Source organism: Harpia harpyja, chromosome 12 (genome assembly GCF_026419915.1).
Source record: "Harpia harpyja isolate bHarHar1 chromosome 12, bHarHar1 primary haplotype, whole genome shotgun sequence".
NCBI lineage: Eukaryota > Metazoa > Chordata > Aves > Accipitriformes > Accipitridae > Harpia > Harpia harpyja.
Genome location: NC_068951.1, coordinates 1,538,547 through 1,565,151, shown reverse-complemented (window position 1 = coordinate 1,565,151; position 26,605 = coordinate 1,538,547). Strand labels below are relative to the sequence as shown.

Here is a 26,605-nt window from a genome sequence, read left to right as displayed (position 1 = left end):
ATGTAGGGATAATAGCATTCAGAATGTTTGTGGAAATCTGTAAATGTTTTAATTATCTTCATTTGTACAATACAGTAGCATCCAAGCCTTTAATAAACAAGTCTCTCTAGTCCAAAGAAATCCTAAGTCAAAAAGACAAAAGACAAAGCTGTGAACAGAAAACGTAATCCCTCACTTACAGGTAAATAAATGAGGCACAGAAAGGGACTCAAAGGAAAACCGTGGCCAACCTCAGAATTTTATTTTCCTCCCTGATGTGGTAAGAGAGTACCTTTGGCACATGCCTATCTCACATCTCAGAACAAATATCAAATGCAAATACAGTTCTTTAAAGTCAGTCTACAGGGACTGCTCCAGAGATTTTACTTCATTCATCACAGATGTAGTTTTGCTGCTGCCTTGATTTTCTCTGCTCTTTCAAAACTCTAGTCTTGTGATTTCACACCAAGTACCAATGCTCTTAAAAGCTCAATTTCCAGAGCAAAATGATCTGAGCTGAATCTCATCTCAAAGCAAGTGGAGCAAAGTTTTGTTATATTTCTAGAGAAATGTTTGAGAAAATGATCTCTAATTATTTCTGTACCAAAATCAAGAGCTACCGAGGTACCTGGATCCTGTTATTTTTAAGGCCACCTGCTCTTTAAAGATAGGCTCAGCATATTATACTGACCCTCACACTTCAGATGAGTGCAGCTGGGAGCCTTACACCCCGCTCTGACCCTGTGTGTATCCTGATGAGTTTTTACTTTCATGTATGACCTTGGCTGTGATCTGTTCAACTTCTCCTGAAAAGCTGGGATTGGTTTGACTTGTTGCTGTATTCATTTTCCAGCGGAAAAAAAAGCATGGGAAAGGAAGAAGAAACCCCCTTCCGAAAAAAATAAAATAAAAAAAAAAAAAAATCCAGTTAAATTCGACTTCCCCCCCCTAGACCAGAACCCTTTCTGGGTCTGCAGTGCTCTCTGCTGTGTGACACGCGCTATTGCTCACCTGGTGTGAAATAGAAATAGCCTCTTCGGTGGAAACTGAGGGAGCTGCTGCCTTCCAGGTCACGTCCCCTTGGGTCATAGTTCTGAAAAAAACGGTGAACTCTGTGTTGTCAAGCTTCAAGGTGCCACCTGCTCTATAACTGCAGCAATCGCTTGCAAACAAGAGAAATGTGGCCCAAAATACAGCATCCTGCTGTTAGCAAATGTCTGCTATTCTCCATCTGATGTGCTTGGTGTCAGCTGGCATGGGACCAGATCCTGGAGTGTATTCCTGACTCCTACAAGCTTTACTTTCTGGAGTAAAACTTGACTTTTCAGTAATTGCAATGGTTATAATACTGCTTTCTTCAAAAAGTATCGTGAGGCTGTATGACAGCGAAAGTATTCTCATATAGACCAGCTGAAGGGGCAAAAATTCCAGTCTCTCAGGCAGTCTGTGGACATGTGGGGAAAGGAGGCCGATGGGGGAGCTTGAGAAGGTGCAACTGACTCCTATCCCAGTGGCTTTTCAGTAACTCCAGAGCTGTTAACATTAATGCTGTTGCAGGACCCTGTGGTTCCTTTATACTGCAACTGTCTTTAACTATGATTTGAGGCAGTGGAGTTCTGGATGGGGACCGGTAAGTCAGCTGCAGAATTGGTTCCCCAAGCAAGTGTGCTTGCTCAACTCCTCAGGCTCCTGGGAGAGGGTCCTGATATTCACTGGTGACCTCCCCATGTTTATGCACAAAGGTAGAGACTCAGGTCAGAGTGGAGAAAGTAGCTCTTTAGCAGGTAATAAAACCACAAGGGTGTGTTTGCACGGGGATTTGCAGTTTGGCCTGGCTTTGGAGGTAAGACTCCTACAGCACCTCCACTCTGCATCGTAACAGCCATTCGCATCCTGCTGCAGATAGGATTCGTCAGCTTTAGAGAAAGAAAATGAGCTGTGTGGGATTTTCTGTCCCGTTAGTGTCCTGGCTTCTTGTAAGTGGTGAGCTGCTTGTGTACACTGTAGGCAACAGCAAAGAGCATGAAAGAGTTCTGCCAAGGCTGGGAGACAAACTTCTGACTTCTTTTGTTTCCCCTGCTTTAATTTGGAAAGAACCAATGCATGAAACACAAGCAGTCCCAGAAAACCAAATAAACGTAAGACATCAATGCTTTCCGTTCCTGAACACACATCTCTGTCAGCTCTTTAGTCTCTCATCCCTTCAGAGACTAAAGGTCAGTTGGGCCACATGTGAACTGCTGCCCTCAGAGAGGAAGAGGAAGGAAATCACATATTATGCACAGCTTTCTAGGCCTTTCTTGATACACTTTGTGTATGAATCATCAGAGCGTAACGGCAGCCTGATGGTGATTAGACACTGGCATCTATCAAAACTTGGTTTCCTCTTTTAAAGTTGCTCACTTGACATCTGCAAGCAGTGTTTTTATGGGCCTGTGAACAATGATGCTTTTGTTTGGTGGGGCTGTATTGGAAAACTCCTTTTGCTGGAAAGTGTCAGGAGAGTTCCAGCTAAAGCTGCTTATTTTCATCACTTCTGGGAAAGACCAGACTGGCTCCCGGCCTAAGGAAGAGTGGAAAAACTGCTCGTCCAGCAAGTATTGAGGAATTGCTTTCTGAAACTGTCCCAAACACAATGAAGCCATCAGTCACCACTTCATAGGCTTCCAGCTTCACAATGACTTTGTTCCTCTGTCACACATAGATGACATTTTATTAAAGAATTGAGGTTTTGTTGCAACTTTAACATCTTAATGTTCTGTTTTGCTCACCATCCCCAACCCGAGTCTTGCAAATAACATCTTTCACTGCTATAAGGTTAACAGTTCCTTTTCCAGCAAGGCAGCTGTGGGAAAGCTGGATTTAAGATGCTGGTAACTTGATTCCACTTCCATCTCTGCAACCATCTTCCTGTTTCATGTAGCCTTAACATCTTGGTGCCTCAGTTCCTAATACTGTCTCATTACCTTATATATGACCTGTTACATGCATTCAAACATCTGAAAAGTGATAGGAAGCTAACTTTAAAACAATTAAATAAAATTGTGTTCTTTATTGCATTACTCTGGGACCCATGCAGTCATATGTGCAAGCTTCTTTTGTTCTTTTTTCTGAAGTCATGAAGAATTCGCTTATTTTCTGTTATTAAAGTGAAAGCTGAGGTTTACATGAAACCATGTGACTCCAGGAAATGGGGCTTTTAAGTGAAAACACTGTAACACTAACTGTATGATTATGAGACCAGGCAGATGAGTATGAGGGGCTGAGTTACTCAGGTGTCAAAGGCAAGGTCTGTAGATGAGGACTATATCTCATATTCAGACACCATCCTTCTCTGTACCATGAAGGTTAACTTTTCAATAGCTGCTCTAGCAATAATGTTTTTGTTGCTTTTTAAAGGATAGATTTTGGTATCAAACACTTTCCAGGGATGAACAATGGCAATCTGGCCAGTAACAGGGGGCAAGGATGTTTGCTTCTATTAAAAAAAAAAAAAAAAGTCAAGGGATTTTTTTTAAGCAACCAGTAATGTCGCCACTTTTTTTCACATCTTATCTGAAGTAAACTGGGCACTATGGCACAATTCTCACCTGATCTAATGCTGAAATGCCTATACTGAAGATAGATTTGAACAAGATTTGGTAGACACCCCCCCAACAGTACAGTAAGGCAGAAGGTCAAGGAAGGAGCAGAGCACCCTCTTTTTGTTCAGAACTATCATGTCTCCACAGCCCTTGTGCTCCTTAGAGGTACTGCCCTCCAATACAGCCCAAGCAGCCTATCTTTGTTGTTAGCACAAAGTACTTCAGTGGGCTTATAACGCCCAGCGCGTAAAATGGAAGAATTACTCTCATTCAGCACGAGGACTATATTTTCAAATATATTTTTTTCTAATATGGCAGCATGGATGTGAACAGCTGTTTCCCAGACTTACAGACAAGGGGCTACTACGTTACAGCTCTGGTAAGAAAGTAGTAATAGGAAACACTGGCAGGTGAGGAGGCAAATGTAAAATAGGCGTGGTAGGAATGCAGGGTCTCTTGGAATACCTGTATCAATAATGCTGTGTTCTGCTCAATGGTTATCACACTCACACATAGGGACAAAAAGCCTCTTCCTTGTTGACAAAGCAACCTCAGGCTTGCAACATCACACACGTCATTTATCTTTTAGAAGTCACCTTAAGGAAGTGCATTTAGGAGAGGTTATAACTGGGTAGTGCTCATGGTCAGGAAAGAAGTTCCAGGAATAGCAGGTATGAAATCATGTCTCTAGCCCACATGCAATCCAAGGACTATTTTCAGGAAGAAGCCTAAACCGGAAGTTTAACAGCGCGTCTTTTAGGACTTGTTTCTGTTATAAAGATGAAGATAGTTAAGTGAGCACTGCCTGAGTTTACACAGTCACATCAAATAGCTGATGGTGCCAGAGAGACCTTTTCAGTGGAGTATAGAGGCTAAAATTAGCAAGGGCATGGGAGAATGTTTAGGAAAATGCATGAGAATGGTATTTAGAGAGGGAGGGGACCTTGGATGACTTGCATGACATGCACTGCAAGTCAGGGCAAATGGTGCCTGAGCACCTACTGTGCATTTGATATTCCTACCTTTACTTCTGCACGTAGTATGACTATCATAGCCTCATTAATAAGGCATCTAAGCATTACCTACTTCAACATCATGATACCTTTGGAAGGCAGAGAAGTTCTGAAGTACATTTGAAACACAGAGAAGCTGGGGAACTTACCCAAAGACACACATGAAGTCTGTCACATCAGACGTGTAAACATAGGTTTCCTGTGTCTTTCGTTAATACTTGCATTATGGAAGTGTGTATTCTTTCTTTAAAAACAAAAGAAACAGGACTGGCTGCTAGTAATGAGAAGCCAGAATTTTAACGATGCCTTATTTCTTAGCAAATGTGCTGATTATTTGGTAACCCTTAATTTATTAATTGAGAAACAGAATGAATGGAACTTGTTAAACTACTTTATCTACTAATAAAATGTTAAGATCTATGTAAAATAATGCTCTCCTGTTTTCCTTGGCCTTTTAATTGAGGCCCAATATTGCTCACCGGCATTTCTTTTGAGTTAGAAATTTTGTTTCTTTACTTATGCTCAGGACTCGCTTGCTGGGCCAGAGAGACCTGGTGTGGCTGCTGGAGGTCAGTTTCTTTAAATAAAAAAGTAATCCAGATCAATGTGGGATTACAGGACACAAAATCTCCTCATGGCTAAGCAGGGTCAGTGTTCTTGGATGACAAAACTGCCCTGAAGTTTTAGTTCGCAATAAAATACCTGGCTTCTTGCTGGCAGCTGGGTTCCCCTCCCAGCAATGAAATTGCCACAGTGCTATTTTGCTTTTAACTAACTACTGACCTTGGTCCAGCTGAAAGGATGTGCTCCACATACCCCCAGGATTCCAGCAGTCACAGCTCAATGGCTGCTTAGCCACTGAGCTCAAGAGTACAGATACAGCCCCAGGTGCTGAGCCCTACAGAAAATCTGTCTTTTTCTTGGGTGCCAAAAGGTCAGTTGAGCATGCAAGAAAATCCAACCCAATAAAGTTGGCATCATTATTTTCCTCACTGCTGTTTGGATTCACCAGTGTTTCTGGTCACAGCAGCCAACTTTTGATGTTGTGGCAAAAGACTGGATCTTATCTACGTTCAAAGAAATTGTAAGGGAATTCTCAGTGTGTACACAAGGCCAAATCCAGAGTTATGCTGAGCCAGTGACTTCCATGGGGAGCCAAATCTCTTTCTGAAATTGCCTTAACACACATACATAAACACCCCTGATTTTAGGGTCTCTGTGTTAGGACACATTGTCATCATAAAATGCCCTTCCTGTGTCTTGTTTGTTTTTCTCTATTTATTTTTACCTCCTATGAAATCATCGCTAGCAGCAGGAGCTATTTTAATTGCCTCCATGCTTCTGACAGAAGGAATAGGAACATTTTGCTCAGACTGAGGCTCAGCAGAGGCACCAAGTCAAGGAAAGTGTTCAGAGCTCATTTCAGGAAGAATGTTTACATTAGGATTCCCCACCACAGACACAGAGGGTGTTACACTACAGGATGCTATGTGCGTGCCACAGACCCCTTAACCCCCCAAGAAAGGAGGGATGCCAAAAGTGACTGGGGGTTCTGTCCGCAAGACAAGTATCCATTGTGGCTGCTGAAAGACACATCTGCCTGATAGAAATAGACTTCTGATGAACCCAGGGAGTTGCGAGCAAGCTTACAGCTGGCTGCCAGCCTGAAATTACTTCAAAGCTCTGAGCTGGGCCCAAGGGGTCCAACATCCTCTTCCTCTGAGCTCGCACAACACCTGTGCTTAAGCAACAGCCACCACCAGGAGCTCCTTTTCCTGACCAGAGATGCTAAGACCTACACATCAGGGGCTGAAGGCAAAGCTGTGCCAAGAACATCAAAGTCAACTTCTATTGGCAACCGTACCTTTGAGGAAAGTGGGATATTGGACATAAGCAATGATTTTAGAATAGCTGTGTTTAAAAAAAATAGCAGCTTCAACAACAGGAAACAAAGAAGGGAAAGATCTGAAAGCAAAGCTCTCCAACAGAGAATACATTACAGCATGGGACTCCAGTGATAAGACTCAAACCACTAAAACAGCCACCTGAAAAAATATTTCACCAGGACATGAGAGTGAGTAACTCTCAGAGATTGTTAGTGCATAGTGGAGATGGTTTGAGGTCACCCCTCACAGTTACCTCCACATTTCAGCTATCGGTAGTGGAATGGGCAGGTACCATTCCCTTCAGACTGATCCAAATCACCTGAAATGCATCTTATTTCATCATGCCCACAACAAGAGAAACTTTATGCTCTCACAAGCAGTGCTGAGAAGAAAGCAGATTTGACAATGATTTATGCAGTGAGTCCATCAAGACAACTGCTGATTTACTCCATCTTCTCAAGCACCCCAGAGTTTCTCGCTCCTGAGATTTTTATATACAAGTATTCACACCTCTGCTATTTTATAAACACACACACAGACAGATTGTAAATATTTTTGGGCAAGAACCAATTTCTTACTCTAGATCTGTCCCTAACTATATTCCCTAGTGACCGAAGCAGTAGGGAGGCAGTCCCTGACTGAGGGTCCTACGGCAAAAACATGAATAAATGCATGGCACAATGAATAAAAGAATATTTAGGTTCATAAATAATAGGTCCACAGAAGATGCAAGAGGCTTGTGTAAGTAGAGGGACTGGATGTGGGGAGAGCAGCTTGCTCTTGCGTTTGCCCACACTGTAAGTATTCCTTGTGCATGAAACAGCACTTGGACACAAGGGGCAAGAGGACAGGGAGCAGAACAGGTCTGACTCTCAGCTTATTTATGCTGCTGTTATTCCAGAGGTTGCAAGAGGGCTTCTCTTGATTCAGGTACATTTAAAGAAAGCAGGTTCTTTATCTGTCCTGCACGTGGCTCAGTTAAAGCACAGAGGGGGATCTCTAGGTTGTATTTTGCAGAATTCACGGACGGGGGTCGAGAAAACACAGAATATAAGGGATAGAAAGAAGTACATCCACCCTCACCCTCTAGCCCCGTGTGTACACACATGCATGGAAACTCTCCGTGGCTCCCTTTCTCGAAGGCGGCGGCGGCCTCCGACACCCGGAACACCAGCGCGTGAAGTTAATGGAATGAAAATAGCTCTCTCCCGGCAGGATTACATTTTTTCATTTCCTGCGATTGTCTGCAGTTCCCGTCGGGAGCACCGCCGCCCGCCCCGCGCCGCAGCCGCTCCCCGCACACCTGCGGGAGACGCTGGGATGCTGCCGATGCGAAGGCCCGCCGCCCTCGGCAGCCCTCTCCCCGCCCGGCAGCGGCCCGGCCCGGCTGGCTGCAGAGGGCACCAAAGCTTCGGGAAGCAATCCCGCTGCAGCCGAGGCAAACGGCTTGCTTTGCTGGGGGCGGGGGGCGAGGGAGATTGCGAGGGGGGCCGGGGACAAAGCCCAGCCCCTGCTGCAGTTCCCAGTTGTATCTGTGCGGCGTTACCAAGATACCCGGAATCCTGTTACGAAACTCTTCCTCTGCCCCAGGACCATCTGGCATCGCTGCTACCGTGCCGGAGAGCCGGTGGTACCAGAGAGAGACCACGCCACCGTGCCGGGGAGGAGAGAAGGGGATTTACAGCCCTGAGGGACCTGGTTCATCTGGGTAGTGGCTGCACGCCAACAACAGTAGCAACAAACACATGGGCCCAAGCAGCTCAATTTCGTACTTAAGTAATTTCCCGGACTGGGAGAAAACGCAGAATTGCACAATGTTATTGGGTGGCTGTTTTCTCACTGTCGTGTCACCTCAAGGCTCAGGGGATGTCACTAAAAGCTGTGTATGTTGCTTATCTCTGAGAGAGCTGATGAAGCCTCAGCAACCACAGGTGAGCTCTGGCCTTTCTGCCTAGGAAGGTAGAATCCAGGTGTGCAGAGATGAGCTTGCAGTAAGGGCTGTCACCTCCAAAGCAACACTAACACTGATGTATACGTAACCCACCCTAGCTCAGACATGCTTCTGTCCCTGGGTTTGCTATAGCGATGAACAAACGCTCTCATAAAATTTGCAGAGATGTAAAAGGGGGTTAGGGGCTCATACTCACTGCTTTTCAGAATACGTACTACAGTCCCAGTGAAAGTGGGCCATCATCCTGACTACTCTCCTTACCTATGCATCTGAACGCTTTAGGAAGCAAAATAACCCACCCAAGAAGGACTTTGTCAGGACACATCACAGTCACTTTTCTGACAATTAATCACACAGCTAACTTGTTTCTCCCCTGGTTGACAAGTGCTCACTCCACCAGGGAACTAAGTGGTTGGTGTGAGGCAAGCCAGACCTATAAAAAAGCTGAGAGTTCGAGGTGTGACCATATTCTTTACCTTCTGATAAATTCAGTGAGTCTGTGTCTTTCTCTGGCTTACTGGAGGATGCTCTTCATGCAAGACAGGGAAAATGGGTTAAAGAACTATGTCTACTTTTGGCAGAAAGAGCAATAGGTTAAAGACAAGTCAATTGGGAGCCTTTTCAAGACTTCAAGAGACACTGGATCAAGCCCATAGGGAACGGGAAATAAGCACTACTCTTATCTGCAACATCAATGCTTCATGTTTAGCAGCCTCCACAGATAGCTAGCATCTGTTCTGCAACTCTTCTTATGGTACAGAAGTGTTTACACATTTTTATCCCAGCATCCTTAAATAGCCCTATTTTGTGTGAAAATTTTTGAACCTTTTACTGCAAATTCCAAGTGGGAGACAGGTAAGATCTCAGCCCTGAACATCCCACACGTGTCAGTATTTCAAATTTGCATCTGAGTTTAGCAGACAAGATCCTTCACTCGCAGTGACAGAAAAGGGTTGCATTTTCCCTATGACTTCATAATTTAGTCCCTTTGTGACATCACTGCAGAACAGTTATCTAAGTAACTCGATAAGCCCCTCAGGGTTGGGTTTTTTTTCACTTTTAAATCACTAAGGGCTCCATTGTTGCTACAGATAAGCAGCCATTTTGGGTTATTTGAGCGCAAACTGCAGATAAAATGACTGTCTCCTGAAGGCTTTTGTCGTCTCTTTTTGCTAGTGGCTTTTTTTTTTTTTCCTCCCTCTCTTTATAAAAAAGTTCTCTGAGGTTGTGCTGTGCGTATGTGAAAGTACAGTGATCACAGCTGCTTCCAGAAGTGGTTGTGGAATCTGTACTGCCCCGGGACTCCCAGCCTAAATTTGCAAGTCTTACCTCCATATGTGAGCTGGCACACCCCCCTACTGCAATAACTCAGCCTTTCCTCAGCACTCCCGCAGAGAGGGTTGAAGGCTGGGCAGATTCTTAAATGGCTAATGCTTCTCCGTTAAAGATGCCTGTGACAGAATCTGGGAACCAGGATAGTTCCATGATGAAAACAGGTCCAACTCTGTATCAGCCCTGGAAAACACCAATTCTGCGAGCTTACAGCAAGATACATGGGAAGAGAATCCTTCACCTTCTATGTGCTTTAGTAAATTAATAGGGAGTCTAGGATTTGGCAAAGATAAAAGGGATTCAATTTCAGTTATAAGAATGGAATAGTACTGCAAGCTGGAGAGAAAGTTTTAGCCAGGAATACAGGATTCATCCAGCAGGTTCCGATTCCTATGATTCAGCTGTGTAGAGGTCACTGCACCTCCTCACTTCCCTGCTCTCTGAAATGCAGGCTGATACTTATTTATCCGCCCTAACACAGAATCAGCTGACTCGGTGAACAGTAGCAGAGTGCCAATAGCCATTATTTCTAGAGCTTAGAACTTTTCAACTGAATCATATATACCACAGCCCAGGTCAGGTGGATTTGATGTGTGTCCAATCACTTGTTTTCTTCCCCTTTGCCAAATAATTTAAAATCACAAAACTGATATGAAGAGTGTTTGTATGTGCATATAAAGCTTGTGTCAGAGTTGTAGCATGCTACACTGCTTTTCATCTAAGTTTTCGCAGGTCTTAGGAACAGAAGGGAACTGTTCTGACCATCCAGCACACCTCTTGGACAGCCCAGGTCTGAGCTTTCTCCTGTGATACCTTGACTACATTCCTGTTCTTTGCTGTCACGGTCCCAGGTAATAATCAGAAGGGAGTGCCCAGTCACATGGGGGATGAGCCAGTCCAGTCTATTTCCTGATTTTCAGGGTCAAGAATTCTCTCTAACATTGCACAGTTACAGAGCATTTCCCAGGCTACCAGATGAAACAGTTGCAGTCCACTTTCAGCTCTGCCAGTAACCCACAGCTTAAGACAGACAACTAGCTTTCCTTCCTGTCTTTCCTGGGTCCTGCAAGGCTTTGAACAGCACTTGTCTCTAAAGTCAGTTTAGAGCCTTGCCTATTAGGACCGCTGAAAAGTTCCTCTAAATAGAAGTCATCGTGATAAATTACTCGTAATTAAATCATCAACCTTTTCAAAAACCTTTTGAAAGAAATAGTTAGGTAAGTTTTATCAGCCCCAGTTTACAAGGAGATCACAAGATTACCTGTGAGATATGCCCAAAGCTACGTATCACATACAACTAGAAGGCAAGCCAGAACTGCATTCCTCTCCTAATGCCATGCTCTAATCTCCAGAGAGTGCACTGCCTCCAGAATCAGCCTTTATCATTAGGGCCTCACTCTCTTGAAAGAGTTCTCTCTTTTCTTACCTTTCTGTATTAAAGATTTTGCTTCTTTAAAACATGCTGGAAGAGGCAGTCCTAGTACTTGAACTGCACTTGACTATGAGGAGTCCATCCTTGTCTACAGGTAACTTCAACACTTACTAAACCTGCCTTGCACCTTGGTAGGTCTTACAGCAAGCACCACCATAAATCAGACTGACCTCCAACTACAAACTCTCCCAGCAACCCCCCTGATTCAGGCAGCTTAATTGAGCCTTGAAGATAATCAATTACAGCTGGTTTGTAAGCATCTGAATTGATATTTCTCATTTGCTAAGCTTTTTTTTGTTCCCCCCTCCCCACCCCAGATGCATGTGCACAGGGCTCCATACCCTGTTATTTTTCAGTCTGTTTTTCCATACTGCTTTCCCCATACTGCTTCATCCCCCCACCACACCTGCCATCAAGGAAACACCTAATATATATGCGTGTCTTCTGTTGCCTGCGATATTTTAACTTAATTCATCAGGGCATCTGTGTTTCCTGAGAAGTGTGTAAAGAAAATGTATCTTCCAGAAGGGTGGTGTTATAGGAGGTTGAGGTGATGGACTGCTCAGCCAGTGTTCTCCCTATATCACACAAGTTAGACAGCATTTCTCATCTCTCCAAAGAAAAAAAAAAAAAAAAGGCTGTCTTAACATGTTTATAACTGTCGCTTCACCCTAGAACATAGATACCCTGGGGGAAAAAAAAACAAACTAGCAGGTATTTACTATTTCTGTATCTCCTGGTATTCTTATTACTTGTTGTTGTGGTATCTTTTTGATTTCTCTGCATGTAATTGCCTCAATGTATATACCTTTGAAGCACCTATTAAAAAGAAAAGGTTAAATAAAAACACTCTGTGCAGCAGATAGGCATTACGATGACTTTGCTAAGTGTTATGCCTCTCCATTATTCACAAGCTTCTACCAGTCTGCTCTCAGCAGGAATGTCATATGTAGGATTAAAGGAAGCAACAAAACAAGAACAAAAGTCAGGTTTCCCTGGCAGCACAGTTTATGTGCCTTTCTAATGTGTTGCTTTATCTGTCTCACAGAATAGCGATAGCCCCTGCAGAAGACAAAAATAAATTATAGAATCGTAGACTCATAGAATCATTTAGGTTGGAAAAGACCTTCAAGATCATCGAGTCCAACCATCATTCATGCCCACTAAACCATGTTATGGAGTACCCCGTCTACGCGCTTTTTGAATACCTCCAGGGATGGTGACTCAACCACTTAATTATGCCTTAATTAAGCACTTTTTTTCTACTTTTCTTGTGTCCCCAGTGAAGAAGGCTGTGTCTTTCTAACTGCATCCATTTAGAAAAAAAACATGTATACTTAGAACCTTAGACCCTTGGAAATATTCTATAAGGCAGACAAGTCCCTAACATACCCGATACATTGCAGTCCACGTGGTTATTTTTCACTTGCTCAAAGTGCAGACAAAACCCTGTGTTCTTTTCTCAGCTCAGCTGCTAATGGGTAACTTTACTTTTTCTTCCCCTCTGTAATTCCCAACTGCTTCTCTGGGAGCAAAGCTACTCCGTTTGGGGATGTCGGCTTGCGCTGACGGCAAGAGCCTGGATAACTTGATTCAAGGAACAAGCATAAGAAAGGACAGCCATTCATTTCCAGTTTACCTCTGAATGATCATGTGGCCTAATATGATTAGTTGGGCTGCCTGTGCGTAACCTTTCAGATGTGTCAAGTAATTCTGTGAGCAAAAAGCAATTTGGATTTTGTGGTTAACTGCATGCTCCAAACGAAGCATTCCTTATGGGTAGGACATTGATGAGAACTTTTCTTTGGTATCTAATCAGTAATGAGTCCATGCTACAGCTTCGTGCTTTCATCATAAGATTCTCTTTCCCAAACAGGTAGGGATTTAATTATCTCTAGTATCTTCACCCTTCTATGAAATTTGCTTGAAATCAATAAATACTTTATTAGGGAGTTGCACAAGCTGCCTTGTTCATGCGGACAGGCAGCATAGCATGTGGAACAGAAGCTGGTGCACCCCTGCGCCACGTTCTGGTGCACAGTCCACCTCCTGCCCGTATGTCTCATGCATTTAGACAGTCAGTGGTTTGGACTGAGAGCTGTCTATGTAATGACTAATGTAATCAGAAGCCAATCTGGATTAGTCCCTCTACACATCACTGTATGAAAAAAAGAGCGCATTAAGTCTGGACTGCTAAAAGCTAGGTTGAAATGCTTTGACCACATCACAGTAACAACAATTAACAAGGCTAAATGTCTCCTGTCATAGCCTATTCCCAGCCTTCCCTATACTGCTGTTCTAAGCAAAGCAGCCTGTTTGTTTTTCTAGCACAAGCTGACCTTCTGTGCAGTCAATATCTAAAACACATTGTCTGAGATGAGGGAGTTCACAACATTGAATTATTCAATTATATGAGTGCACCCAAGCGTTTAGCAATGCAGACTGCATCCATTCCTGCTGACTAGTTGCGATTTTCAGATACATTGGAACTGGCATGTCTTGAAATGTGAATTCTTTGCAGATGGCTGTATCTGCTCAGCATAGAGCTGTAGGCAAAACTCCACTGTGATATTCTGAACAGCTCTCCCGTTGTGTAGCTCTGGGGCATGTGAGAGAGGGAAAGATGTGAGCAGAAAGACATTTGCAGCTCCCGTTCTGCTGTTTTCCAGATGGGCCAAGGCCGATAAGTGGAGTTGGGCAAATTTCTGTTAACAACCTTTCTGACTGTGAAACTTTCCCAGTTTGAAGGGTGTGGGGGGGTCAGGATGTAGGGGAAGTACAGGGGGCATTGGCTGGGCTAAAATTCTTAGCCTCACAGCATAGGTGAACAGCACATGCTATTCTGAAGACATCTAGGACAACCAACAACTGCTGAAATTCTACAGACATATCACTTTTTAACAGAAATACAGAACTGAAAAGTACCATATGGGTTCTTTCATAGCTTGAACACTTACATAAAATTATTAGCAAGTCCAACATCCTGATTATTCTTCATGGAAACACTTGAATGCTTGTGGTTTTGATATTTCAGATTTCTTATTTTAAATGTGAAGAAATTAGGGTAAATTACGGTGTTTATGGCTTGAGGGGAGCTTTTTCGTTTCATGTTTTGGTAAAAGATAGGCAATATGACTGAACCATGCTTTTGAATTTGGAGGAGTTTGCAAATCTCAGAGATGGTGCAGAACTACAGAGCTAACAGGCTGAAACTGAAAAGAGGTTCATGGATGGATGGGTGCTGGAGACACTCTGTTTCAAATAGGTATGACTGCAATCCCATCAAAGAGTAAGAAACAACATGAAGCACTTAGATCTAGTATTATAAGTTCTGACTTCATTTACCTCAATGAATATGTGGAGTAACTCCACTAAACCAATGGAATTATTTTTTATTATGCCCATTGTAATGGGCAAAATTTGACCTTTTGAAAAGGATTCTGGGAAGTACAGAGGTGGATCACATCTACCCTTTTCATCCTTGCAATTTTAAATCCTAAGTGCTCTGTACGGTTTAAATAGACATGTCAGACAGAGGAAACATTATCATCTCTACTTCATGGGGGAGGCAGACAGATTAGATGATTTGCCCATGGCTATACTTTCTGAAGGAGCCAGGAACTGAACCAGACTGGTCCAGTCTCAATGTCTCAACCACAGGGTCATCATTCCCTTTCTTGAAATGGTTTCGGAAATCATGATTATACTGACTGGAAGCCAAAGTAGTGGAAACACGTACTCCCAATAAACCGCAAGCTACAGTTACAGGCTCTTTCCTTGCACTGCCTAAATAAAGTTTGAGCATATTTCCCTTAGTTCTTCAGGGCAAAAAAGGCGTATTCTGACTTGAAGAGGAGACAGATTTACCAAGACGACTCTGTTGTTCTTGAAAGCCGTTTTCGATTTTTATTGAACAGGACTTCCCCATGGGAAAGAAACACAACATGCTGCTTTGTGCCAACATCTCCTTTCCCTATAACCAGGATTTTATTTGTAGGGAAGAGGGGGATTCATCTGAGCAAAGAACAAACAGAAAACTGCATCGAGTGGTGGAAACATGAGCACCTGAGATGTGAGAGACACCATGCCAATCCACTGGTTCTTTAGTCCAGGTAGCTGACCTATTTGATTCCTTGTACTCTGCCACTTTCCTCTCATGGCTTAGTGTTTATGCTTTGGGTTACTCCAGTTGTATTTTTAAATTATATAGGAGGAGGGCTGCTGCAAACATGTTGCATTAGTGTAATGCAAGTGACCAGAAACTGCAAAAGCTGGCAACTCAGAATCTCGTGTGGTGTGTTTGGAAATACATTGGCTATAAAAAGAGTTGAGAATAAAAACAAGGAAGGAAGCAGGAGAGGCATGCAGATGGCTGTTGTAGGACTGGTGTCACTCTATTTCAGTCAGAAAGAAATTCCTCCCTGTTTTTTTAGATAGCGTTGCAAAGAGGATGTGCTAGTATTACTTCCTGACACTGGGGGTTTGTTATCAGTGCGTATGACAAGAGACAGCATTCCAGAGAGGCAAAGGTCTGTGTAAACTGGTTGTCATCCCCAAGTACAGATCCAACTTTCCAATTACCTCTTCATGATGATCAAGCTAAGGCTGAAAGTCCTCTCTCTCTTCCTTCAGATGAGTGTCCAAGCTCCCATAGGACATACCACATGGGAGACACAGAAAAGCTTTATTTTCTTAAGACAATTATATTCTATGGTTTTTTACAAGTTTTTGCCTTCAGAGAGATTTGCCTCTCCCCTGTTAGTATGCTCAGAAAACAGAGTGGCACCAATTTTAGGACCCACAGTTAGAATTCCTGACTTCTCAGTCAGAAGCTGTGAATCATCTGCTATTTAGTGATAAGCAGGTCATTCAGCCTTGTGGCTTCTGCTCAGAACCTGACCATGAGCTAACTGAAGTCAAGGGGAGTTTCTCCCCTGGTTTGAATTGGACCTACACAGCTACTTACAGACACACTGAGAAGATCAGTGCCCTATAGAAGTACGAAGTCTTCTGGGTTAGCTTTTTCAACTCACTTGTTTCTTCTAATGAAAATAACTTACAGTTTGAGGTGCACAGGGATCATTCCAATGGTAAAAGCTGGGTTTCTTCCACCTTCCATGAATGGAGTGAGACAATCCAGAGTGAGAAAACATACTACAACAAGCTCTGATTTAGCAAAATACTTATGCCTGTGCTGGTTTGTGTTCCTTTCCAAGGCAGCACCTGAAAGCATGCTTAGGCAAAGCCTGTGCAGTAGCAATTAAAATCAGATACTAACTTCAATGTAAATGTTTCTGTCGTATTGACTGCTGTAGCACTTAAGTATGGGCTTAAAATTAACTCTATGCTTATGCAACGTCCTGAATAAAAACACTTCCCTGCGCTGAGACCTCTGTCCTCATTGTGATCAACTGCTCAGTTCTTGTCAGGCAATATTCCCCATCGGAAAACAATGGGGACTTTTACCTTGTGAACTCCAGAAGCAGGCAGTAGCCAGGGCCAGCTGACTATTTCTCAGCTGGCTGAATTCTTCAATTTTGCAGTGAGAGCAGAGGTAAAGAAACATGTGAGCTGCTGGATCAGGAAAAACTAAGCTCAAATATGAGGGAAAGTGGTAAGGGTTTACTTTGTCCTTTCCTGTATATTTGTCTGCCATGAATGCAAAGGGCTTCCTATTTGGTGCTGTGGGGTGAGAGCCAGAATTTTCAAAACTTTGGCTCAGCTCCTGCTAGCATTCATGTTCTGCTTATCTTGCTTCCGGTGCAAACCATTTCCAGAGATGGTGTTATTGAGAAAGTCGATGATTGTGATGGAAACTGAGGAAGAAGAGTTAGCAGAAAACCAAGAGACTGAATTCAAATGCTGACAAGAACTGGCCATGACCATTCTCTTTCCAGACATTATCAGCAAGATTAGACTGTGCATTTGTGCAGAACTGGGGCAGCTGAGCCCTACCACACTAGCAGCTACTGACAGAAGTAGGGTAGTGAAACAGGCTGCTCTTTCTAGCACTTTCTGTCTAAGGAGATTTTTCTAAAATCAGAGCAATGCCACCCATCCCAAGTATCTGTATAAGCCTCATCAGCAGGCTATGCTCTTCTCTGCTGGGAAGCAGGCAGAAGAGCAGGACTGCAGTACTGAGATTGCAGTGGGACTGCAGCGTGCCCACTTCAGTCCAAAGCTGTGGAATGCAGCTCAGGAATAAAACCTTGACTACTGCAAAATGAGAATCAGTTCAGAGCTGGATTTCTAAATCTCCTTGTTATGTATGTGCCCTGATTCAGCAAGACACAGAAGTGTTATCTCCAAGCCTGACTTTAGCATGACAACTTATGTTTAAAAATCTTGGCTGAGTCGGGACCAGTATCAGGAATGATAATGTAACACCGTGCATCTCAGTTTCACAGCCCAGGATTTCAGATTATCTAGACTTTATCCATCCTGCCTCCCCAGAATGTTCCATAGCACTGAAGCAGGACCGTGAAGCACTTATAATGATCAATCATAACTATAACTGACTAACAGTGTCTGCTAGTGCCTGTTGCAGGAAAAGGTGAGTAAAAGTGTCAGCACAAACAGCTCAAAGGCTTTTTGACGCCAGAGGGATCAAAACTCGGCCTTCCGGGTGTATTGTTTTAAATTGCCTCTATTTGTCTGAAATGGTCTATTCTACAAGACTTTATTTCGAATATCATGATTACATGTTTAGGAATATACATTATAGCCACAGAACCAAAATGGAGAGCATTTCTACCATGGTATGCTTTCAAAATGAGAAACTTAAGTCACATGTTAATGTAAAAATTATGCCCATTGGATTTTATAAAGACTTTTTTACTGTGTTTGAGCAGACTGCAGAATACGTGGTTCACTATTTTTTGTAGCATCATCAGAAAAAGATTTATCTGCATGTACATTTGTGCTTGGTGAGTAGTTTGGGCAGCGACTATCTGCTGTGTGAAGCTCTGGCTCTTTACACTGACTGAGGCAAATGTTTCCAGTTAAAGGAAGTTTTGCATAGTCTTGCACAGAAAGTTTAGGCTATCTTATTACTTCTTGCACTCATGCTAACGTATGCTGTTAGCTGGTTAATTAATGGATGCACTAAATAGCTTAAATATGGTATGACTACCATAACCCACAGTCTGAACTGTATGCAGAGTTCAAGCAGGGATTTGGATAGTACATGCCCTTAAAGGTGACTTTAAAAAAAAAAAAGTTAGAAATACTTGTTTGCTGAAAACTAAGGTGTATAGAAACAGCCTAAAACTATTTTAAGGATGTCTCTTCTTACTCCTCTTTCACCTGACAAACTCCTGTTCGACCAAAATTGTTTACTATTTACAAACATTCCGTCAAGTGAAGATTCCTGGTACAAATGTCTAGTGACTGTCCACACCCTAATGGGAAGGGAGTATCGTTCTGTGAATATGAACAGTACCTTATTGGCATTGCTTCATGCTACCACAGTAAGGCAACAAAAAATTTGCAACTCCCAAGGGCTCACAAATCAAGACACAAACCTCCTTTATGTCAAGAATTTGGCCTACAAGTCATCATAGAATAAAAAGGGTAGTTCTTTTCTTTGTCTTCTACTTAAGAGCTTAAGATGGCAGATTCTTCCTGCTGCTTTTGTTTTCATTTTAGTCTGACTTGCCCTCTCCCTCCAGGCTTTGTGTTAAAAAATGCAATGGTCCAGTGGATGCTCTGTCACAGTTTCTCTGTGCCCTTCAATATTTTCCTCTTAAACTTGAATCTCAATCCATTGGCTACCTTGAGACCTGACCCAGTTTTACACAGCACGGTACACAGAACCCTTGTTCCCCAGGGACTGTCACTGACTTGAACAGAACCCAGCACACAGCTTATATAGCAGCTTTGGGTCTCTGGCTACTAGTCTGCCATATAGAATGAAAGGAAGGGGTTAAGTTTTTTAGGTAGTTCTGAAAAATAGGGTGCCACTGTGAGCCAGAATTAAAATGAGAATGAATCCAGACTGCAGTTCTTTAGGATACGCAGTATTTTCTATAGATCTCCCTTTGCCTCTTCCCTTCAAAATCCCACTCTGTCTTTAACATATATTACAAGTATTACACTGTTTTATAGAATTCTAATTAAGAATACTTAAGTAATGCCATGAAATCTGCTAGACCAGAAACTAAGATTCTCCCTTCAAATATGTTTCTCTACCGACCGACTCAGCGCTACAGTAATCACGGTGAACAAAGAAAAAATGCCAGACCCTAATCAGCACACAGCAGGGATGGGTCATGAACACATTTATCTTTTTTCTCACAAGCCTCCCCTGGATAAAGGAAATGCCCTAATACTCAAGGCATCTTGGACACCAGATGGCTGATTATTAGACATTTTAGAAGAGGAAGGAAGTAAAGAGAAACAGCCTGAATTTTCATGGTACTGTAGGGACAGGGGAAAGGAAGGCAGAATGAGGACCTAATCCAAAACTTACTGACTGGGACGACACTGATTTCAAAGGACTTTGAATTGGAAGAAACAAAAGATCTGTGTTTGCTTTTCCTTCTGCAGATTAATTCTCAACTCATCAAGAGGCAGAATGATTGATAGGTGAATAAAATGTCCTTTCTATTATCATCACTGTAATGACTTACAGCTGAGCCAGTTTTTTTGCAGGGGACAGGTTTGAGTTTTTAAATATTCATAATAATGTTGCAAGTTTTCTTTAGACTACCCGCAGGCTTTTCATAGACTTGGTCTCCAAGAGCCTGACTCAGTAGAGCAGGAGCAGGCTGTGAGGCCAGGAAGAACACCAGAACGCACAGGTGGTTGCTTGCAGAATTCCACCTCCTATGAAGGAGCTCAACAGGTAATGCCAATCAGATGCATTTGGGCTGATCCTCCACTGATATAATTTGGTCCAGGCTGTTTTACAGTGTCTCAACTTTTAGAAAGCTGTGAAAGCCAGCTCCTTCCATTTTTATCTACTGCGGGTTCTTGCAGCTCTTCTAAAACAGAGATGTTAGTCTATCCAGGCTCTCCCCAGAGATGACTACGTAACTGAAAGCTACAAGACATGTGCACCAGAATGCCTAAGGGAAAGAGACTTCACGGGTGTTTCACAAGTGGAAGCTGGCAATAGCTCCTCCCGGGTCCCACCATGCACAATGGAGGGACACAGCTACATAAGATGTGCAGATGAATCTTGGGAAGAATGCGGATGTTGGATCTAGTGGTCTTTGTGGTCCTGCTCCTCCCAGGGAAAGGGATGTGGATTATCCAGCAGGCCCTGCTGATCCCAGGACAGCCTGCTTGCTAGGTATGTGATGAGAGACATAATGAATTGCTTGAGAAATATATGTGGTCACCCCACTTTTGAGGCATTGCACATACAGATGTGGAAGAAGGGTTGCAGAACTGGAAATGAGGCCTCCCACAGAACAGTATGAGAACTAGTGGTAAAATCTCTCTCCACACAGAAGAAGAGGCTGCATCAGGAAAAGTTTGGGGTTTTTTTCCTTTTGCCAGCAAAACTGGCACTGACTCAGAGCTTTGCTGACAGAAGTACGACACACAGGGGTGTGAGGAGTTTTTTCTCATTTTACTAATCAACATAACTACATTGCCAAAACCCCAAGTGCAGGAGAAGCCTTATACAGGGAGTGCACAGCAGAATCTGGACTCATGTCCTCTCTATAGCCCTGTCACATCAAATGAATCCAAGAGCACAGGGTATAATGTGAACAGATGATTAACCCATCCAACTCCTTCCCCTTTATTTAAAACAACAACAAGAAAGGGCTTGGGGGAATGAAGCTAATAGCTATGTGGGGTAACAGCTCTGAAAAATGTAATGATGGACCTTGAGCCTTTTTTCACACAGACGAAAGAAGGGCTGCTGTGATGCAGTTCAGCAGCGTGCTAATGACAGAGGTAGCGGCAAAATCAACTAAAACCTTCAGCCGTGTTTCAGACTCAGGGCTGTAATCTCCTTATGCAATACACTTGACAAAGCTCTCTTGTGGAATATGAGCCTGCTTTTTCCACCACAGTATACACCCCCTCCCTCGCCAGACTGTGGGCTACCAGACTTTATTTATTTATTTATTATTTTTACTCTTATAACATTTAACCAAATAAACTGGTTATTTTGCTGCAGATAAATCAAACACGAGGAAGCTCTGCCTGCAGGGATGGGTATGCCTGTCTGAGGGGAAGAGCAGCAACTCACCTGCTGCAATGTTTGAGAGGTAAAGCTGCCTAATTATTTTTTATTATCCCTGTGTTGTTTGATTAACCAAATATTTGTCTTTTTGCCTCACACACATCTAATGCCAATAGACAAATTGCACAAGGCAATTATGCCAGCATGAGTCAATCTTGGGTGTGTTTATCCTCAGAGAGACATAAGCCTCTGTTTCTAGAGGCGGGTGTTTCTTATCCTTGTTAGACCTATGAATATCTTTCGCCAACAAAATTTGTCACTTTTCACTGTTGGCATGTCTGCTGCTAGAACAAACCCCGCAGACTGGCAGGCCTCCAAGTGGGGTGGGGGCTAAGTCCTCTGTGACTATTATTTAGTATTTGCATTACAGCAGAGCTTAGAGGCTTCTAGCTGAGATTCAGGCATTGCCGTGCAAGCAGACAGTAAAAGACACTTCCTGCCCCAAACAGTTTATAGCCTAAACAGAAGAGACCGGTGATAAATAGCAGAGAAAAGGCAGCATTATTGCAACGCAGCTAATGCTAAAGCAAGACTGCAAATCCCACGAGATTCTTCTAAAAATAAATGTTAAGTTTTGTATTTGTTTTATAGACTATTAAAATTTGTATATTCAAGCTTTCTTAAAGCTAGAAAGCTTTTGCTTGCTGTAACAGGTGCAATTCTTGCTTACTCACGTGACTCCAGGAGGTGAGGTCTTATAAGATGAACACATCACTCCAACGATCCTCCTTTCAGTCCCATTTTGAAGTTCCTTTCTGTTGACCTGTCTACAGAAAACAGTGAGTGTAGCTACACAGCTAGTTTCTTGTGTCCTCCATTTGTGGAGCTAGAATTGTTTCTCTTAGATTACCCAAGCATAATGGTTTTTCCCCACGCATGAAAGTTATTTTCAAGAACAACAGTAATGTTTAGTCTTCACATCTCTTCCGCCATTATTCTCAGCATACGGCTCAGTTTCCTGCATCTATCCGTGTCTCATTGGTATATACTACTGTCAAACCTGTGGATTTGTTGTTCCATCCCTTGCTTTTGACCTTGCCATTTTAACCATCATAACACTCCTGTTAAATTCCTGGGTTCTCTGATGACAGGTGATACAAAAGAAGGAAAAAATAAGCAGTCAGAAAGGAGTGGGTGTTTCACTTGCCCAAGGCGGCCTCTGCTGTAATTTGTGCATGAGGCTCACCAAATGGGCAGCTGAACAGCAAAAAGTCTGTGGAAGAAGTGGACCTACAGTAAAAATTTTCTTAAAGGTGCAGGCCAAATTTTAGACTGGTATGAATCTGTTTGGCTCAGTTGCAGGCAATGGAGGTATTTAAACTGGGGAAAATGGTGAGGATTTGTCCCATGATCACCATCTCACCATCCTCACTTTCTCTGTATATCCTAAAAAGAATATCCAGCGGCATGTCTAAAAATAGGACTTAAGTTTCTCAACTTCGCAGCAGACAAGCATGCCAGGACTACTGTGTATTATTGTGCTGTGCTGCAGTAAGAAAGGAATAGTCTTACTGTCTGTGTAGGAGGAAGCCTTTGAGGGGAAAATCATCGATAATAAAGGCCTCTTTTATTGAAACACCTAACATTTCAGCTCTTCAAATCCCAACACCACATTTTCTTAAAAGAGGTTTCTATTATGTGTTAAACACATCAAATAGAGTAATTCAGTCTCATCATCTAAATTCAGTGTTGTGATAGCTGAATGAAATTGGGCCAAGCTAGCTAAAAAGGTAATAGAAGCTTTTCATAAAAGCAGCATGTGGAATGCATCAGTGCTTTTCTTTCTTGAAGAAAAAAAAGAAAAAGGTCTTTACTTTTCTCCAGAGAGCTTATGTTACTGAGTTGAAGACCCTTGATACAGTCTATAGGGCAGGACTTCCTAAAGGCAATTAGCAAGATTAGGACATTATTGTGGTAGTTGGCAAAGGAAAATTCTTGTCCCAGAGAACTTGGTCCGTGTGGGCAAGAGATATGGGGGGCAGTGGGGAAGAGAAATTCTTTCAGTTCTTAGGTCAGTGGCTTAACCACAGACTTAACAGTTTTCTCCGGTCCAGTTTAGGCACTCCACATTTTACTGTTGTCTTCAAAACTACTGTTGTTTTTTGATATGCAAAAAAGGCCACTGCATACTTGATATAGGAATGAAGTACACACTGTGTTTGTGGTTCCCCTGATTCAAGAAAAAAGTGGTTGTTTTCCTCTACAGAATGCAGTTCTTATGCCTACCACACATACACTGTACGTTCAAGAAAAAGTCCTAACAAGTGCATCAATAAATGTGTAATGTACAGCATGAAAAATGTTACTTCCCTGAATCTCTGGGCGAAACAGCTCATTCAGTGTGCTCACATGGTCCTTCTAGCATTGCCCAGCCACAGTATTTCTCTTTTCAAAACCTCTGATAAAGCAGTGTTTTTATCTCCTTTTTTTACAGACAGAGTGCTGTGATTTCAGACAACTTAAATTATCAAGATGACACACAAAGGTTGTGATGAAACAGCAACAGAATTCAGTTGCCAACTGACATGCTTTCCTTCCATTTCTTTCTGTATCTTTGTTTTCAAGGCAAAGACCAAGAAAAAAATCACAACAGGATCAACATGGTAGAATTTTAAATTGTCTGTACAAGATGCAAGATGCTGGGAAATACTGCTCATTAGGCACAAATGCTAATGAAGTTGGAATAATTTTTTCCCCCCATTCTGAGCTGCATTATCCAATGCACATTCTCAACACAGACCGCATATGAAACACAGCACGTTTAAGGAATTAGGTAAAGACCCTAACATAGATCTGTGTGACAGTTGAATAGAGTCTGTGTCCCAACACAAGAACAGTATATGGGAATGCTCTGTCACGGCTGGTCTTATGGGCCTGGAAAAAGGGATACATTCCCTGTGAGATCCTGCTAGCCTCATCCATGAAATCACAAAAATTACACTCCCTCCCCACCCCCATGGTCACAAATGTCTGCTGCTGGTATCTGAGCATCACATTTGTTCAGTGGTTACCCTGGATGACGCAGGCTGCAACTCTGTGGGACACCCAAGGTTGCAGTCCCGAGCTAACACAGCTCTGGGTTCATCTCAGCATAAGACAATGGTTCCCCTGTGGTTCAGTGTGTGCAGCTCTGCCTCTTCTTTCAGCCCTGCTACTGGAGTCAAAGCAGCTAGCTAGAATGAGAGCAGCTCACTTGCGTGTAATCTGCTTCCACAGAAGAGCACTCAGAGATTCCCCATTTCTCCTGTGGCTGTGACAGCCTCACGAACATGCGAGCCATCGAGCAAGCGAGCAATGCTGAGCCAGGGACATGAATGCATGGTGCGTATGGAGTGTTTAGTCAGCACATTTTTCCATGCAGGCCCTGAGGGCAGTCGTGTATGCTGGGACTGGAATGCTGCCCACTTATGGTAGCCAGTTAATGAGGCCGGCACTCCCAACGCGGTACACAAACACTTGCAGAGAATGCCAAGTATTTTGTGATGCACAGCCCACAATTTTCCTAGTTTGCTTTCTTATGCAATACACTCGGTTTCTTGTCTATCAGCAAATGGATGTTCTCAGGTGGGTATACAGAGAATGTCTACAAGAATAAAATCCCTGTTAATAGTATTTCCCACTTCCACAGTCACCTGTATTTGAGGGTTTCAGTCTGTCAGTTCTGCAGACTCAAATTTCCAGGGCTAAACTTCCAGTGTTCCTAAGAGGAAAGGGGGTAGATAAAGACTTTATCACAAGGTCAGAAATATGGAGGTAATAAGCAAAGTAAGTTACTTTCCCAAAACCACAGGACTCATCAGATGGCAAACTAATTAAACCCTAATCCAGCAAAGCCCTTAGTGTGTATGAAATTTACAGCATGTGAATAATGACAATGAAATCAAATACTTAACCTGACCCACATTCTTAAGAAAATTACTAAACAGCATATGCTACACTACTTGATGCAAATGCATACAAACTAATGTGGATACCAGTATCCATCTAACCATGAGAAAAACAGCTCAGTGTCAGCTGATTTGCCCTGCTCCACTGCCTCATGTCCTATATTCATATTGTTTCGCCCTTTTTTTTTTTTTGCATGAAACTCTCTCCTGTACTGCCACATGTGGCTCAAATGACATTTTAGCTTTTAAAACCTGGTGTCAATCTAGTCCAAATTAAGGCGGCTACCTTCTTGTGTCAGCGAGATGCAACCAAATTGCCTTTCTGAATACCTCACGTCAGATGAACAGTCCTAATTCTTCTAATAATTGGGAGATGCGTGGTTCCTGCACTGACATCTCAGTTCTGTGCGAGCCCATCAGACAACTAGGATATGCAACCAAATGCACCTGTAATGCAGTTACCTGTACCATTTTTCTAGCATTTCCTTTGTGAAAGCTGAAACCATAGTGGTACCACAAGGCCATAATGAAGTTCCCTCCCACTCATGAAATGAATGAACCCACACAACTATTGCACTCAAGTGTTTATATTTGCTAAAAGATATTTACAATAATGCCCACTTCATGTGCTAGACCTGCACTTATTCTTTACTAAGTAAACGTTTATATCAAATAAAACACGTGCCTGATCGATCTATAGAACATTTGGGAAAGGCTATTTTAGGAAAACTCTCTATGGCCTTAGTGACTTGTTTATAGCTAGCACTTGCTTTGTGCCAGTGTAATGGCACAGACGTCACCAGTGTCAGTGAACTCCATAACTGCTCACACCACACCACACCACAGACTCCCACCCCAACAGCTCCGGCTGTGCCATAGCCGCAGCAGACCACCCCGCCCGGAGATGCACAAGGGGCTTCTGTGGGATGGTACTGAACACACGCAGCCTCTGGAACGTCAGGTCCTCGTGGCATTTAGTGTCTGCAGACACACAGATGGGCTCGTCTCATTGTGTTGCGCACAGTGCTCCTTCCAGCGCCAAGAGGTGCGAGGGGCTTGGCTGGACCCCTTGCCCGCAGCCAAAGGCTGCACCCGCCAGCTGGGCCCTCACACCTCCAGGTTGGTTGGCCAGGCCCAGCACTGCACCTGACCCTTTTTCCTTCAGTGGACCGGTGCTGGGGGCTCCTCTAGGGTGGCCTACAAGTCCCAACATACCTGCAGGAAGGCCGAGGTGTGCTGAGAGGGCGGTGAGAGGCTGAGGCAGACGGAAGGAGGCGTTGAGGCGGCAGCAGAGATACTGAGGTGGGTGGCGAGGGGCTGAGGTGGGTGCTGAGGTGGGC

General features: G+C 43.2%; 1 long non-coding RNA gene across 2 annotated transcripts; it reads right to left on the bottom strand.

Moving 5' to 3' along the window:
* On the bottom strand, nt 1-26,605 carry LOC128148954 (uncharacterized). Of its 2 annotated transcripts, XR_008237483.1 has the most exons (5): nt 26,481-26,605; nt 22,053-22,145; nt 991-1,072; nt 760-868; nt 1-122 (listed from the first exon to the last, which is right to left on the bottom strand). It is a non-coding gene; the product is annotated as an uncharacterized LOC128148954 (long non-coding RNA). The 2 variants fall into 2 exon arrangements; XR_008237482.1 differs by having other exon boundaries at nt 1-868.